An 18042-nucleotide genomic window follows, 5' to 3' on the forward strand; every position below is an offset into this window, starting at 1 on the left:
AACCTTGTTATTAATATTATTATTATAAGTATTATCATTATTATTATGATCTTTATCTATTATTATTATTATTATTGTTAAAAAATATTATTATTAATATTATTGTAAAATATCATTATTCTTGCTATCTACATTATTATTATTTTTATTAATAATATTAGAAGTATTATTATTATTCATATTATTATTATTATTATTATTATTATTATTATTATTATTATTATTATTATTATTATTATTATTAGTATTATATTTATTTATAAAATAAAATAAATGTACAGACAAATACCTAAAATTGGGTCTGTTTTTATTTTTATTGAATCATGATTTCCAAATCTACTTTTACTATTTTAATTAAATCGTATCTGATCCTCATAGTTCTTTTATATATTTATCTATATTTTTTATATAAATCGTATCTATTTTTAATTTTTTTATAAACCATCGTTGAATTTCATATCTGCTTTATATTTTTAATTCGAATGCTGGTCCCTGTCGACTTTAATTAAGATATAAAAACAAAGTATTGTTAGTTGATCATATAAATCCTACTGCATTTGTTGAATTAAAACAGAAATTAAATAAATAAATAAATAAACCGTTCCCTGTTCTTGACTTAATTTACCAAAACCCTGAATCCGAATCTTTTTTAAAAATCTATAAATGCAGTCTTGTTAGGAATCGTTTACTCAAACTATCTGCAAAGTTTCAGTTCTTAATTCTCAAAATCAAAGTCGAATTTTAGAGTCAAAGTTTAATTTTTTAAAAAAGTCAAACGAGTGTTCATCGAGAAATTGGGATTCATTGTGATGTTTCAAGTTAAATTGATGAATCCATTAGTTTCTTGGAATCATTTACAAACTTTTTCATCTAGGAATCATTACCTAAAACATTTTTAAAATCAAAATCAATGATTAAGTTTTATTTCAAAAACAGCGAGCTCAATTTTAAATATTATTTTTTTCCTTCACTGAATAATTCAATAAATCGATAACGAGTTGTTTCTGTTCCAATATGAATTCTAAAACCAAATTTCAAATGGTTGTATTGGTGAATTAAAGTGTCCGTTCGATCTAAATATGAAGAAGATGATGAAAAATTGAAACAGAAAGATACAAGTTAAATAAAATTGGTTTATAAAATAAAACAGAAAAATAGCAGCAGCGTGATGGTTTGGGTTGTTGACGGATTAGCGAGAGGTCATGGGTTCGAGCCCCGTCTTGGGCAATTTTTTTAGAAAAAGCTTTCTAAGGTAGTTCCATTTCTATTATTATTATTATTATTATTATTATTATTATTATTATTATTATTATTATTATTATTATTATTATTATTATTATTATTATTATTATTATTATTATTATTATTATTATTATTATTATTATTATTATTATTACTACTAACATCATTATAAGTATTATTATTAGTATCATTAAGATTATTAGTATTATTATTAAAACTATCATTATTATCATTTTAAATATTATTATCATTATTATAATTATGATTATTATTATTATGAACATAACACAATTTATTAATATTAGTATTAGTATCATTTTATAATTAATAATACTATTATTATCCTTTTAAACATAAGTATAATTATTATTATTAGTATTGTTATTATTAGAATTATTATCGTTATTATCATTTTTACAAAAAGTAACATTTTGCTATCATCAAAACTATATTATTATTATTATTATTATTATTATTATTATTATTATTATTATTATTATTATTATTATTATTATTATTATTATTATTATTATTATTATTATTATTTCTAAAACCTTATTATGACTACTATCATTTTTACTACTAGTATTATTATTGTTATTACAAAATAATACAACTCTTTATTCATTAACATTATTAAAGTCATTTTATCAAACAAATACTTATACATAGAATATATATATATATATATATATATATATATATATATATATATATATATATATATATATATATATATATATATATATATATATATATAGAAATATATAACAAGTGAAATAATATATATAAACTTATTCGATTAAAAGTATATGTGTTAATATATAAACTTGATATAGGTTCGTGAATACGAGGACAACTCTGCACTTGTTCAGTACCATCATACACATATTTACTACGAAATACGAAATACAGTATCGTGAGTTTTCATAGCTCCCTTTTTATATATATTTTTGGGCTGAGAATACATGCGCAACTTTTATAACTGTTTTATACGTTAGACACAAGTACCAACTATTAAACTGTGCTATACCTGGCTATGTCCTGCAAGTCCCCACTGTGATATTTTTAATTGCTTTTACATAACGCATTCTTAATTATTGGGGGTAGGCCTATCGGGAGTAACGTCCCCGATACATTTGACCAAGTCATTGTATTACTTAATAATGATTCAAACCGACAAGGACAGTACAACTTGTCACGGGGCAAACTTTGAAACTGTTTAGTCTAAATATCACAAACTTGGCACTACTTATAGATCCCTGCGAGATCTACTTTTATAAATAAAAATCTTGTGGTCTATATCTATTACTGAAATCATTATTTATGACAAACCTATGAACTCACTCAACCTCGTGTTGACTTTTTAAGCATGTTTATTCTCAGGTACTTAAATATTGCTTTCGCTGTATATCTGCTGCTTTGATGATGATTTCTTGCCATGCTTGGAGTCTTCATGCATTACTTACCAATTCATTTAAAAACATTTAATGCTACAAATACAATGTAATCTATTTATCTTCCGCTGCAAAACTCAATAAAACGTCTCATATAGAGTCGTTCTCGTTTATGCAACTGTGATTTGATATAATTAGTCACAAATACCCCAGGCCCTATTTGGGGGTGTGACAGATTGGTATCAGAGCAGTTTTATTGTAGAGAACCAGGATTGCATTTTATGTGTGCCTTATACAATTAAGTACCTTAGCAATGTAGGACTACAACTTTCCTTGACTATAGTGCCTTTAATTGTTGCTTTTAATTGTTAAATGCTACACTATACCTTAGAAACTTTACTTATTAAATTCTTTAATCTTTCTTAGAATGCCAAGCTAATCTAAGAACTCTGCTCAGTGAAATGTCCCGTTCATATCGATTATAAACGTTTCATATTAATTGATCTCTTTGCGAGGTTTTGACCTCTATATGAGACGTTTTTCAAAGACTGCATTCATTTTTAAAACAAACCATAACCTTTATTTTATTGACAAGGTTAAAAGGACACCACCTAGATTATCAAGAAATGATAATGTAAAAATATCACACTTATACACTACCAATACATATTGGTTTACAATATTAATATGTTACAACAAGGTAAATCTCAAATGCAGTTTTAAACAATATTATACAAGCATGCTGACACCAAATCTTGTCCATATTTTAGCAAGCAACAGCGGAAGCTCTTAATAATCACCTGAGAATAAACATGCTTTGAACGTCAACAAAAATGTTGGTGAGTTATAGGTTTAACCTATATATTTATCAAATCGTAATAATAGACCACAAGATTTCATATTTCAATATACATCCCATACATAGAGATAAAAATCATTCATATGGTGAACACCTGGTAACCGACATTAACAAGATGCATATAAGAATATCCCCTATCATTCCGGGAAATCCTTCAGACATGATAAAAATGAATTCGAAGTACTAAATCATCCGGTACTTTGGATGGAGTTTGTTAGGCCCAATAGATCTATCTTTATGATTCGCGTCAATTAGTAGATCGGTTTACTAATTCTTAGGCTACCAAGCAAAAGGGGCATATTCGGCTTCGATCATTCACCCATATAATGTAGTTTCATTTACTTGTGTCTATTTCGTAAAATATTTATAAAACTGCATGTATTCTCATCCCAAAATATTAGATTTTAAAAGTGGGACTATAACTCACTCTCACAGATTTTTACTTCGTCGGGAAGTAAGACTTGGCCACTGGTCGATTCACGAACCTATAACAAATATGTACATATATATCAAAGTATGTTCAAAATATATTTACAACATTTTTAATACGTTTTACTGTTTTAAGTTTATTAAGTCATCTGTCCTCGTTAGTAAGCTACAACTAGTTGTCCACAATTAGATGTACGGAAATAAATCGATATATAATATCTTGAATCAATCCACGAACCAGTGTATACACGTCTCAGGCTAGATCACAACTTAAAGTATATATATTTTTGGAATCAACCTCAACCCTGTATAGCTAACTCAAACATTACTGCATATAGAGTGTTTGTGGTTGTTCCAAATAATATATATACATGGGTCGATATGATATGTCAAAACATTTGTATACGTGTCTATGGTATCCCAATATTACATAATATATTAGAATACATGTATAATATAATATAAGTTACCTAGGATATGATTAATATAGATTTGTTACTAATTTTCACATAGCTACAACAAGCAAAATTATCCAATCTTGTTTTACCCATAACTTCTTCGTTTTAAATCCGTTTTTAGTGATTCAAGTTGCAATGGTTTCATATTGAACTTAAGTTTATGAATCTAAGTAGAAAAATTATAAGTTTATAGTCAGAAATACATGTTACAAGTCAATATTATAAGAGGTAGTCATTTCAGTTGAAAGAACGACATCTTGATGACCATTTTAAAAAACATACTTCCACTTTGAGTTTAACCATGATTTTTGGATATAGTTTCATGTTCATAAGAAAAATCATTTTCTCAGAAGAACAACTTTTAAATCAAAGTTTATCATAGTTTTTAATTAACTAACCCAAAACAGCTCGCGGTGTTACTATGACGGCGTATATCCGGTTTTACGGTGTTTTTCGTGTTTTCAGGTTTTAAATCATTAAGTTAGCATATCATATAGATATATAACATGTATATAGTTGATTTTAAAAGTTAAGTTAGAAGGATTAACTTTTGTTTGCGAACAAGTTTAGAATTAACTAAACTATGTTCTAGTGATTACAAGTTTAAACCTTCGAATAAGATAGTTTTATATATATGATTCGAATAATGTTATGAACATCATTACTACCTCAAGTATTGTGGATAAACCTACTGGAAATTAGAAAAATAGATCTAGCTTCAAAGGATCCTTGGATGGCTTGAAAGTTCTTGAAGCAAAATCATGACACGAAAATAAGTTCAAGTAATATTTTCACTCGAAATAAGATTGTTATAGTTATAGAAATTGAATCAAAGTTTGAATATGAGTATTACCTTGTATTAGAAAGATATCTTACTATAAATAATAAAGATTTCTTGAGGTTGTATGATCACTTGAAATGGATTTGCAAGATTGAAAGTAAGCTAGCAAACTTGGAAGTGTTGTTGGTGTGTTCTTGAGTAGTTGTTTTGTATCTTGGTTTATGCATGGATTTTTGAACTAGATTGAGCTATATTTTGATGAAGATGATGAAGAACACTTAGAACAATGGAAGAACACTTGAGAGAGTTTAGTTTGATTCATAAAAATTGAAAAGTGAAAGTGTTTATGAGAGTGCTAAAAAATGTGAATTACATGGTGTCATATAGTCTCCATTAGTTTGTTGTTTTGTTAGATATTTCTTGCTAGATGTTAAATGATGGTTCCCACATGTGTTAGGTGACTCACAAGGGCTACTAAGAGCTGATCATTGGAGTGTATATACCAATAGTAAATACATTTAGAAGTTGGGTATTGTACGAGTGCATACGAGTAGAATTGTTGATGAAAATGAACGAGGATGTAATTGTAAGCATTTTTGTTAAGTAGAAGTACTTTGATAAGTGTCTTGAAGTCTTTCAAAAGTGTATGAATACATATTAAAACACTACATGTATATACATTTTAACTGAGTCGTTAAGTCATCGTTAGTCGTTACATGTAAGTGTTGTTTTGAAACCTTTAAGTTAGCGATCTTGTTAAATGTTGTTAACCCATTATTTATTATATCTAATGAGATGTTAAATTATTATATTATCATGATATTATTATGTATTAATATATATTAATATGATATATATACACTTAAATGTCGTTACAACGATAATCGTTACATATATGTCTCGTTTCGAAGTCCTTAAGTTAGTAGTCTTGTTTTTACATATGTAGTTCGTTGTTAATACACTTAATGATATGTTTACTTATCATTTATCATGTTTAAATATAGTGTATCAATATCTTAGTATGATTCATATGCATTTAGTAAGACGTTGTTATAACGATAATCGTTATATATATCGTTTTTTAGTTTCTTAATTCAATAGTCTCATTTTTATGTATATAACTCATTGTTAAAATACATAATGAGATACTTACTTATCATAATATCATGTTAACTATATATATATATATATATATATATATATATATATATATATATATATATATATATATATATATATATATATATATATATATATATATATATATATATATTCATATATATGTCATCATATAGTTTTTACAAGTTTTAACGTTCGTGAATCGCTTGTCAACTTGGGTGGTCAATTGTCTATATGAAACCTATTTCAATTAATCAAGTCTTAACAAGTTTGATTGCTTAACATGTTGGAAACATTTAATCAAGTAAATATCAATCTCAATTAATATATATAAACATGGAAAAGTTCGGGTCACTACAGTACCTACCCGTTAAATAAATTTCGTCCCGAAATTTTAAGCTGTTGAAGGTGTTGACGAATCTTCTGGAAATAGATGCGGGTATTTCTTCTTCATCTGATCTTCACGCTCCCAGGTGAACTCGGGTCCTCTACGAGCATTCCATTGAACCTTAACAATTGGTATCTTGTTTTGCTTAAGTCTTTTAACCTCGCGATCCATTATTTCGACGGGTTCTTCGATGAATTGAAGTTTTTCGTTGATTTGGATTTCATCTAACGGAATAGTGAGATCTTCTTTAGCAAAACATTTCTTCAAATTCGAGACGTTGAAAGTGTTATGTACAGCCATGAGTTGTTGAGGTAACTCAAGTCGGTAAGCTACTGGTCCGACACGATCAATAATCTTGAATGGTCCAATATACCTTGGATTTAATTTCCCTCGTTTACCAAATCGAACAACGCCTTTCCAAGGTGCAACTTTAAGCATGACCATCTCTCCAATTTCAAATTCTATATCTTTTCTTTTAATGTCAGCGTAGCTCTTTTGTCGACTTTGGGCGGTTTTCAACCGTTGTTGAATTTGGATGATCTTCTCGGTAGTTTCTGGTATAATCTCCGAACCCGTAATCTGTCTATCTCCCACTTCACTCCAACAAATCGGAGACCTGCACTTTCTACCATAAAGTGCTTTAAACGGCGCCATCTCAATGCTTGAATGGTAGCTGTTGTTGTAGGAAAATTCTGCTAACGGTAGGTGTCTATCCCAACTGTTTCCAAAATCAATAACACATGATCGTAGCATGTCTTCAAGCGTTTGTATCGTCCTTTCGCTCTGCCCATCAGTTTGTGGATGATAGGCAGTACTCATGTCTAGACGAGTTCTAATGCTTGCTGTAATGTCTGCCAGAATCTTGAAATAAATCTGCCATCCCTATCAGAGTTAATAGAGATTGGTATTCCATATCTGGAGACGACTTCCTTCAAATATAGTCGTGCTAACTTCTCCATCTTGTCATCTTCTCTTATTGGTAGGAAGTGTGCTGATTTGGTGAGACGATCAACTATTACCCAAATAGTATCAAAACCACTTGCAGTCCTTGGCAATTTAGTGATGAAATCCATGGTAATGTTTTCCTATTTCCATTCTGGGATTTCGGGTTGTTGAAGTAGACCTGATGGTTTTTGATGCTCAGCTTTGACCTTAGAACATGTCAAACATTCTCCTACGTATTTAGCAACATCGGCTTTCATACCCGGCCACCAAAAATGTTTCTTGAGATCCTTGTACATCTTCCCCGCTCCAGGATGTATTGAGTATCTGGTTTTATGAGCTTCTCTAAGTACCATTTCTCTCATATCTCCAAATTTTGGTACCCAAATTCTTTCAGCCCTATACCGGGTTCCGTCTTCCCGAATATTAAGATGCTTCTCCGATCCTTTGGGTATTTCATCCTTTAAATTTCCCTCTTTTAAAACTCTTTGTTGCGCCTCTTTTATTTGGGTAGTAAGGTTAGTTTGTAGCATTATATTCATAGCTTTTACTCGAATGGGTTCTCTGTCGTTTCTGCTCAAGGCATCGGCTACCACATTTGCCTTCCCCGGGTGGTAACGAATCTCAAAGTCGTAATCATTCAACAATTCAATCCACCTGCGCTACCTCATGTTCAGTTGTTTCTGATTAAATATGTGTTGAAGACTTTTGTGGTCGGTATATATAATACTTTTGACCCCATATAAGTAGTGCCTCCAAGTATTTAATACAAAAACAACCGCGCTTAATTCCAAATCATGTGTCGTATAATTCTGCTTATGAATCTTCAATTGTCTAGACGCATAAGCAATTACCTTCATTCGTTGCATTAATACACAACCGAGACCTTGCTTTAAGGCGTCACAATATATCACAAAATCATCATTCCCTTCAGGTAATGACAATATAGGTGCCGTAGTTAACTTTTTCTTCAACAATTGAAACGCTTTATCTTGTTCATCCTTCCATTCAAATTTCTTCCCTTTATGCGTTAATGCAGTCAAGGGTTTTGCTATTTTGGAAAAATCTTGGATGAATCTCCTGTAATAACCAGCCAGCCCTAAAAATTGGCGTATGCGTTTCGGAGTTTTCGGGGTTTCCCACTTTTCAACGGTTTTAATCTTTGCTGGATCCACCTGAATACCTTCTTTGTTCACTATGTGACCGAGGAATTGAACTTCTTCCAACCAAAATGCACACTTTGAAAACTTAGCGTACAGTTTTTCTTTTCTCAGCAACTCTAGCACTTTTCTCAAATGTTCTTCGTGCTCTTGATCATTCTTCGAGTAAATAAGTATGTCATCGATGAAAATAATGACAAACTTGTCAAGATATGGCCCACACACTCGGTTCATGAGGTCTATGAACACAGCTGGTGCGTTAGTCAATCCTAACGGCATAACCATAAACTCGTAATGACCGTAACGCGTCCTAAAAGCAGTCTTCGGAATATCATCCTCCTTCACCCGCATTTGATGATATCCAGAATGTAAATCGATCTTCGAATAAACTGACGAGCCTTGTAGTTGATCAAATAAGTCGTCGATTCTTGGTAATGGGTAACGGTTCTTGATGATAAGTTTGTTCAACTCTAGGTAGTCGATACACAACCTGAATGTACCATCGTTCTTCTTGACAAACAGAACAGGAGCTCCCCATGGTGATGTACTTGGTCGAATGATACCACGCTCTAAAAGATCCTGTAACTGATTTTGTAATTCTTTCATTTCGCTGGGTACGAGTATGTATGGAGCACGAGCTATCGGTGCAACTCCTGGTACAAGGTCTATTTGAAATTCAACGGATCGATGTGGTGGTAATCCCGGTAATTCTTTCGGAAATACATCGGGAAATTCTTTTGCGACGGGAACATCACTGATGTTCTTTTCTTCAGGTTTAACTTCCTCGATATGTGCTAGAATGACGTAACAACCTTTTATTATTAGTTTTTGTGCCTTCAAACTACTAATAAGATTTAACTTCACGTTGTTCTTTTCTCCGTACACCATTAAAGGTTTTCCTTTTTCATGCATAATGCGAATCGCATTTTTGTAACAAACAACCTCTGCTCTCAGCTTTTTCAACCAGTCCATGCCAATTATTACATCAAAACTCCCTAACTCAACTAGTATTAAATCAATCTTAAACGTTTCATCCCCCAGTTTAATTTCTCCATCCCGACATATATTATCTGCTGAAATTAATTTAGCGTTTGCTAATTCGAGTAAAAATTTATTATCCAAAGGCGTCAATGGGCAACTTAATTTAGCACAAAAATCTCTACTCATATAGCTTCTATTCGCACCCGAATCAAATAAAACATAAGCAGATTTATCGTCAATAAGAAACGTACCCTTAACAAGCTCCGGGTCTTCCTGTGCTTCTGCCGCATTAATATTGAAAACTCTTCCGCGGCCCTGCCCATTAGTATTCCCCTGATTCGGGCAATTTCTAATAATGTGGCCTGGTTTTCCACATTTATAACAAACAGCGTTGGTATTACTTGCTCCGACACTATTCGTTCTGGCATTACTTGTTCTGACACTATTTGTTCCTTTAGTCCTGTTAACCCTTGGTCCGTAGACCTCACACTTTGTCACGCTATGACCATTTCTTTTACACCTGTTGCAAAATGTCGTGCAAAATCCCGGGTGATTTTCTTCACACCTATGACATGGCTGTTTTTGGTTTTTGTTGCCGTTGTTGTTATTGAGGTTATTGTTGGGATTGTTATTGTTGTTGAAACGGTTGTTGTAGTTGTAGTTATTGTTGGGACGTTTGTTGTAGTTATTGTTAAGATTGCGATTATTGTTGCGATTGTTGTTGCGGTTGTTGGGATAGTTGTTGCGATTGTGGTTGTAATTGTTATTGTTGTTGTACTGGTGATTCTTGTCACCGTTTTCCTCCCACTTCCTCTTGAGTTGTTTCGTGTTAGCTTCTTCGGCCGCCTGCTCTTTAATTCTTCCCTCAATCTGATTTATGAGTTTATGATCCATTCGACTTGCCTTTTGTATGGAAGCGGGCTCGTGTGAACTCACATCTTTTTGAATCCTTATTGGTAACCCTTTTATAAACGCATCGATCTTCTCTTCTTCATCTTCGAACGCTCCCGGACACAATAGGCACAACTCTGTGAATCGTCGTTCATATGTGGTAATGTCGAACCCTTGTGTTCGTAACTCTCTAAGCTCTACCTTGAGCTTATTGACTTCGTTTGTAGGATGGTACTGCTCATTCATCAATTGCTTGAATGTCGACCACGGTAGTCGTAAGCAGCATTTTGTCCTACTTGTTCAAGATAGGTGTTCCACCACGTTAACGCAGTACCTGTGAAGGTATGCGTAGCGTACTTAACTTTGTCCTCTTCAGTACACTTACTTATGGCAAACACCGATTCAACCTTCTCGGTCCACCGTTTCAATCCAATTGGTCCTTCGGTTCCATCAAATTCCAAAGGTTTGCAGGCAGTGAATTCTTTGTAGGAGCATCCTACACGATTTCTTGCGCCGTTAGCTGCATTGCTAGATTCAGAGTTATTGTTGGTATGTAGCGCAACCTGTACTGCGGCTATGTTTGCAGCAAGAAAGGTACGGAATTCCTCTTCGCTCATATTCATGGTGTGTCGAGTAGTCGGTGCCATTTCCTTCAAAATAGCCAACTGAATCGAGTTAATCATACAGAATATTAAGAGTAGTCAATAGTATTTCATAGCATAATATGAACTCATTTATAAAAGCTTTTTCTTCATATTAGCGTTTTATAAGTTTTAATTCGGGTACTACCTACCCGTTAAGTTCATACTTAGTAGTTAATATACAATTCAACTGTGACGACCCGGACAATTCCGACCAAATTTAAACTTAATCTTTATATGTTTCCGACACGATAAGCAAAGTCTGTAATGTTGAGTCCCAAAATTTTTGAACTGTTTTAATAAAGTCATTTACCCTTTGACCAGTCTCGACGATTCACGAACAATTAAGTGTATATAGATATGTGTGTATGTATATAAATAATAATTCAAAATATAATTTGAAGTATTATATGTTGTTGTTATTAAAAATTAATAAAATAAAAATAAGATATTATAATAATTATTATTTAAAATATATCTCTATATATTAATAAAGTATATTAAATGATTGTAATACTCGTTTGATGTTTCGATTAATATTAAGTAAGTTAAATTTAAATTTATGTAATTTTAGAATAAACGATGATACGAAAATAAGCTCTATAAATTTTAGTCTTATTAAAAATGCATTTAGGAACTATTTGTTAAATTTTATAACTTTTTAATATTTTACTTGGGGTTGGGGGTGAATAATTAATTTAATTTTTTATTTAATAATTAATGAATAAATTTTATACCATAATGACTGAAATAATTAAAGAAACTTAATCTAAAAAAATGGAATTTTTATGTGTACTTTTATTCGCCACTGATTTATCAACGGGGCACAAATTTCAGTCCACGAATGATATAGTAGACGATGACTAACAACCTACGTGTTTATATTTCAAAAATTATATTTAATTATATGTTAACTGTGTTTGATTGGATTAATTGAGATTACTATGTAATCACTGTGTTTGTTTTATGCATTTCTGTTACCTATCTTATCAGTATAATATATATATATATATATATATATATTAAAACAAGTCGACCATGATAAGTTTGCTTTATGTGTTTTGGATTACTGTAAACAAATTGTTTGACTTAAGTGTATTACATATACACGTAAACTTATAGATATAATCACAACCACTTGTACACCAACTTGGGATTACTAGCTTTAACCTTTATCACATGGCAGATTTATATATAGATATAAGATAAGATGTGTATAATCCGTCACCACCCTAAATGTCCAATAAAACTCCACCTACAATCTCATCATCGCCACTCACGGCTACACCCATGACCACACTAGAACCACCCATCTTCTTCAAACTTTCGGTCACCTTCAACAAACCATTGAACCACCACCACTCTCGGCCATCACCAACCTACAATAATCACCACGAACTACCATTTTAAAACACCATAAACCATAACCTTCCACCACCAACAACTGCTCGAATAACAACCTTGTTACAGCTCCTGTTGCTACTGTCCCTGCGGAGATGTTTCTACTATATTGCAAATCGAAGGAAAGTAAGAAAAATGATCATGATGATGACAATGTTTTCTGTTGCTATTCCGTTGCTATTTCAGTCCAAAAACATCAATTTCCAACACCACAATACACCACTCAAACATCATGGATGCTTATGTATTTTTGCTGTGTGATCAGCCCGTACACCATCCGTTACCCTACAACTCCACTACTACCGTACACCTTCACCTACACACTCACTTATATTTTTCTTTTCCTGTTGCAGTCACGAAAAACTACTGCTACGCTTATAAACTTTTCTGTTTGAACGCTGTACGATGATGACAAAAGGCAAAGAAAATGAACCATGGCCGTATGTTGTTTTCTCGCTCCTCAAACAACCCAACTTTTTGAACACCCATTGAGCTTGTTTTTGCTTCAATTCTTTCACAGATCACTCCCACTACAACCGTATATATATTTATGTTTCTGTGATGATTCGAGTATTAATGAGATGGGTTTCTAATGAAAAGAAGAATCGTTGTTGCTACTTCTCCCGTAAACTTCCTGATTAATGAGTGATAACAAAGATGAGGATGATAATGATGCTATTAAGATAATAAAATAAACAAGACAGGCTGTAGCCACTTGTTTGTGTTTGTTCCTTTTTGATACCAAAATTCTTTTTCTTCTTTTTCTTGAACACACTTAGTAAACCGACGGGCTGCAACTTGGACTTGTTGGGCCGCATGTTTTTATTTTTTTTAATTGGTTGGAGTGATTTGGCCTAGATCTCGGGTGGACTACTGATGAACTTCATTTGATTTTTTTTGGACGATACATTATAAGATTAATGAGCTAAGATGATGTTAGAAGAGATTAAGAAAGAAAATGATGCGATGAGTTATATAGATTAAAATCGCAATATAAAACGGAAATCATAAGGCAGAGGAACGGTTTGTGGTGTTATAGGTTTAGCGAGAGGTCTCGGGTTCGATCCCCGTCTTGGGCAAGTTCATTTTAGAGGAAGCTTTTAAGGGTATACACAATTATCTTATTTTATTATTAGTATTATGATGATTATAACTATTATTTTTATGAATATAATTATTATTGTTAGTGATTATTATTGTTATCATTAGTATTATTATTAATATATATTAGTGTTATTATTATTATTATTATTATTATTATTATTATTATTATTATTATTATTATTATTATTATTATTATTATCATTACTATCTATATTATTATTACTAATATTATCTTTATAATCAAATACAACTTTTATTTACCAGTATTAAACTTATTTTACTAAATAAATATTAAGCATATAAAAATATATTTATAAGTAATATTGCATATAAGTATGTATTAATCATAATAGCAATTTTCATACAAATATTCATATATAACAAATTATGTATTTTTAATATAATACTAACTAAATATATATTAATATAACTATATAAAGAATAATCATTTTAAATATATACACAAATTAAATATATAATATAAGTTATAATATTTGAATTTGTTCAAATACGATTATATATATTGATATATATATAAAAATGATATAGGTTCGTGAATCCAAGGCCAACCCTGCATTGTTCAATGACGTCATATGTATTTTTACTACAAAATACAGTAGTGTGAGTTTCATTTGCCCTTTTTACTCTTTACGTTTTTGGGCTGAGAATACATGCAAATGCTTTATTAACTGTTTTACAATATTTATATGCGTGAGTTTCATTTACCTTTTTACCCTTTATATTTTTGGGCTGAGAATACATGCGCAACTTTTATAACTATTTTACGAAATAGACACAAGTAATCGAAACTACATTATATGGTTGAATGATCGAAGTCGAATATGCCCCTTTTTATTAAGTCTGGTAATCTAAGAATTAGGGAACATACACCCTAATTGACGCGAATCCTAAAGATAGATCTATCGAGCCCAACAAGCCCCATCCAAAGTACCGAATACTTTAGTACTTCGAAATTTATATCATGTCCGAAGGAGGATCCCGGAATGATGGGGATATTCTTATATGCATATTGTGAATGTCGGTTATGAAATGTCCCGTTCTTATTGATTAAAAACGTTCCATATTAATTGATTTCGTTGCGAGGTTTTGACCTCTATATGAGACGTTTTTCAAACACTGCATTCATTTTTAAAACAAACCATAACCTTTATTTCATAGATAAAGGTTTTAAAAAGCTTTACGTAGATTATCAAATAATGATAATCTAAAATATCCTGTTTACACAAGACCATTACAAAATGGTTTACAATACAAATATGTTACAACAAAATAAGTTTCTTGAATGCAGTTTTTACACAATATCATACAAGCATGGACTCCAAATCTCGTCCTTATTTAAGTATGCTACAGCGGAAGCTCTTAATAATCACCTGAGAATAAACATGCTTAAAACGTCAACAAAAATGTTGGTGAGTTATAGGTTTAACCTATATATATATATATATATATCAAATCATAATAATAGACCACAAGATTTCATATTTCAATACACATCCCATACATAGAGATAAAAATCATTCATATGGTGAACACCTGGTAACCGACATTAACAAGATGCATATATAAGAATATCCCCATCATTCTGGGACACCCTTCGGATATGATATAAATTTCGAAGTACTAAAGCATCCGGTACTTTAGATGGGGTTTGTTAGGCCCAATAGATCTATCTTTAGGATTCGCGTCAATTAGGGTGTCTGTTCCCTAATTCTTAGATTACCAGACTTAATAAAAAGGGGCATATTCGATTTCGATAATTCAACCATAGAATGTAGTTTCACGTACTTGTGTCTATTTTGTAAATCATTTATAAACCTGCATGTATTCTCATCCCAAAAATATTAGATTTTAAAAGTGGGACTATAACTCACTTTCACAGATTTTTACTTCGTCGGGAAGTAAGACTTGGCCACTGGTTGATTCACGAACCTATAACAATATATACATATATATCAAAGTATGTTCAAAATATATTTACAACACTTTTAATATATTTTGATGTTTTAAGTTTATTAAGTCAGCTGTCCTCGTTAGTAACCTACAACTAGTTGTCCACAGTTAGATGTACAGAAATAAATCGATAAATATTATCTTGAATCAATCCACGACCCAGTGTATACGTATCTCAGTATTGTTCACAACTCAAACTATATATATTTTGGAATCAACCTCAACCCTGTATAGCTAACTCCAACATTCACATATAGAGTGTCTATGGTTGTTCCGAAATATATATAGATGTGTCGACATAATAGGTCGAAACATTGTATACGTGTCTATGGTATCTCAAGATTACATAATATACAATACAAGTTGATTAAGTTATGGTTGGAATAGATTTGTTACCAATTTTCACGTAGCTAAAATGAGAAAAATTATCCAATCTTGTTTTACCCATAACTTCTTCATTTTAAATCCGTTTTGAGTGAATCAAATTGCTATGGTTTCATATTGAACTCTATTTTATGAATCTAAACAGAAAACGTATAGGTTTATAGTCGGAAAAATAAGTTACAAGTCGTTTTTGTAAAGGTAGTCATTTCAGTCGAAAGAACGACGTCTAGATGACCATTTTAGAAAACATACTTCCACTTTGAGTTTAACCATAATTTTTGGATATAGTTTCATGTTCATAATAAAAATCATTTTCTCAGAATAACAACTTTTAAATCAAAGTTTATCATAGTTTTTAATTAACTAACCCAAAACAGCCCGCGGTGTTACTACGACGGCGTAAATCCGGTTTTACGGTGTTTTTCGTGTTTCCAGGTTTTAAATCATTAAGTTAGCATATCATATAGATATAGAACATGTGTTTAGTTGATTTTAAAAGTCAAGTTAGAAGGATTAACTTTTGTTTGCGAACAAGTTTAGAATTAACTAAACTATGTTCTAGTGATTACAAGTTTAAACCTTCGAATAAGATAGCTTTATATGTATGAATCGAATTATGTTATGAACATCATTACTACCTTAAGTTCCTTGGATAAACCTACTAGAAAAGAGAAAAATGGATCTAGCTTCAACGGATCCTTGGATGGCTCGAAGTTCTTGAAGCAGAATCATGACACGAAAACAAGTTCAAGTAAGATCATCACTTGAAATAAGATTGTTATAGTTATAGAAATTGAACCAAAGTTTGAATATGATTATTACCTTGTATTAGAATGATAACCTACTGTAAGAAACAAAGATTTCTTGAGGTTGGATGATCACCTTACAAGATTGGAAGTGAGCTAGCAAACTTGAAAGTATTCTTGATTTTATGTAACTAGAACTTGTAGAATATATGAAGAACACTTAGAACTTGAAGATAGAACTTGAGAGAGATCAATTAGATGAAGAAAACTGAAGAATGAAAGTGTTTGTAGGTGTTTTTGGTCGTTGGTGTATGGATTTGATATAAAGGATATGTAATTTTGTTTTCATGTAAATAAGTCATGAATGATTACTCATATTTTTGTAATTTTATGAGATATTTCATGCTAGTTGCCAAATGAAGGTTCCCACATGTGTTAGGTGACTCACATGGGCTGCTAAGAGCTGATCATTGGAGTGTATATACCAATAGTACATACATCTAAAAGCTGTGTATTGTACGAGTACGAATACGGGTGCATACGAGTAGAATTGTTGATGAAACTGAACAAGGATGTAATTGTAAGCATTTTTGTTAAGTAGAAGTATTTTGATAAGTGTATTGAAGTCTTTCAAAAGTGTATAAATACATATTAAAACACTACATGTATATACATTTTAACTGAGTCGTTAAGTCATCGTTAGTCGTTACATGTAAGTGTTGTTTTGAAACCTTTAGGTTAACGATCTTGTTAAATGTTGTTAACCCAATGTTTATAATATCAAATGAGATTTTAAATTATTATATTATCATGATATTATCATGTATGAATATCTCTTAATATGATATATATACATTAAATGTCTTTACAACGATAATCGTTACATATATGTCTCGTTTAAAAATCATTAAGTTAGTAGTCTTGTTTTTACATATGTAGTTCATTGTTAATATACTTAATGATATGTTTACTTATCATAGTATCATGTTAACTATATATATATCCATATATATGTCATCATATAGTTTTTACAAGTTTTAACGTTCGTGAATCACCGGTCAACTTGGGTGGTCAATTGTCTATATGAAACATATTTCAATTAATCAAGTCTTAACAAGTTTGATTGCTTAACATGTTGGAAAAATTTA

Source organism: Rutidosis leptorrhynchoides, chromosome 9 (genome assembly GCF_046630445.1).
Source record: "Rutidosis leptorrhynchoides isolate AG116_Rl617_1_P2 chromosome 9, CSIRO_AGI_Rlap_v1, whole genome shotgun sequence".
NCBI classification, from domain to species: domain Eukaryota; kingdom Viridiplantae; phylum Streptophyta; class Magnoliopsida; order Asterales; family Asteraceae; genus Rutidosis; species Rutidosis leptorrhynchoides.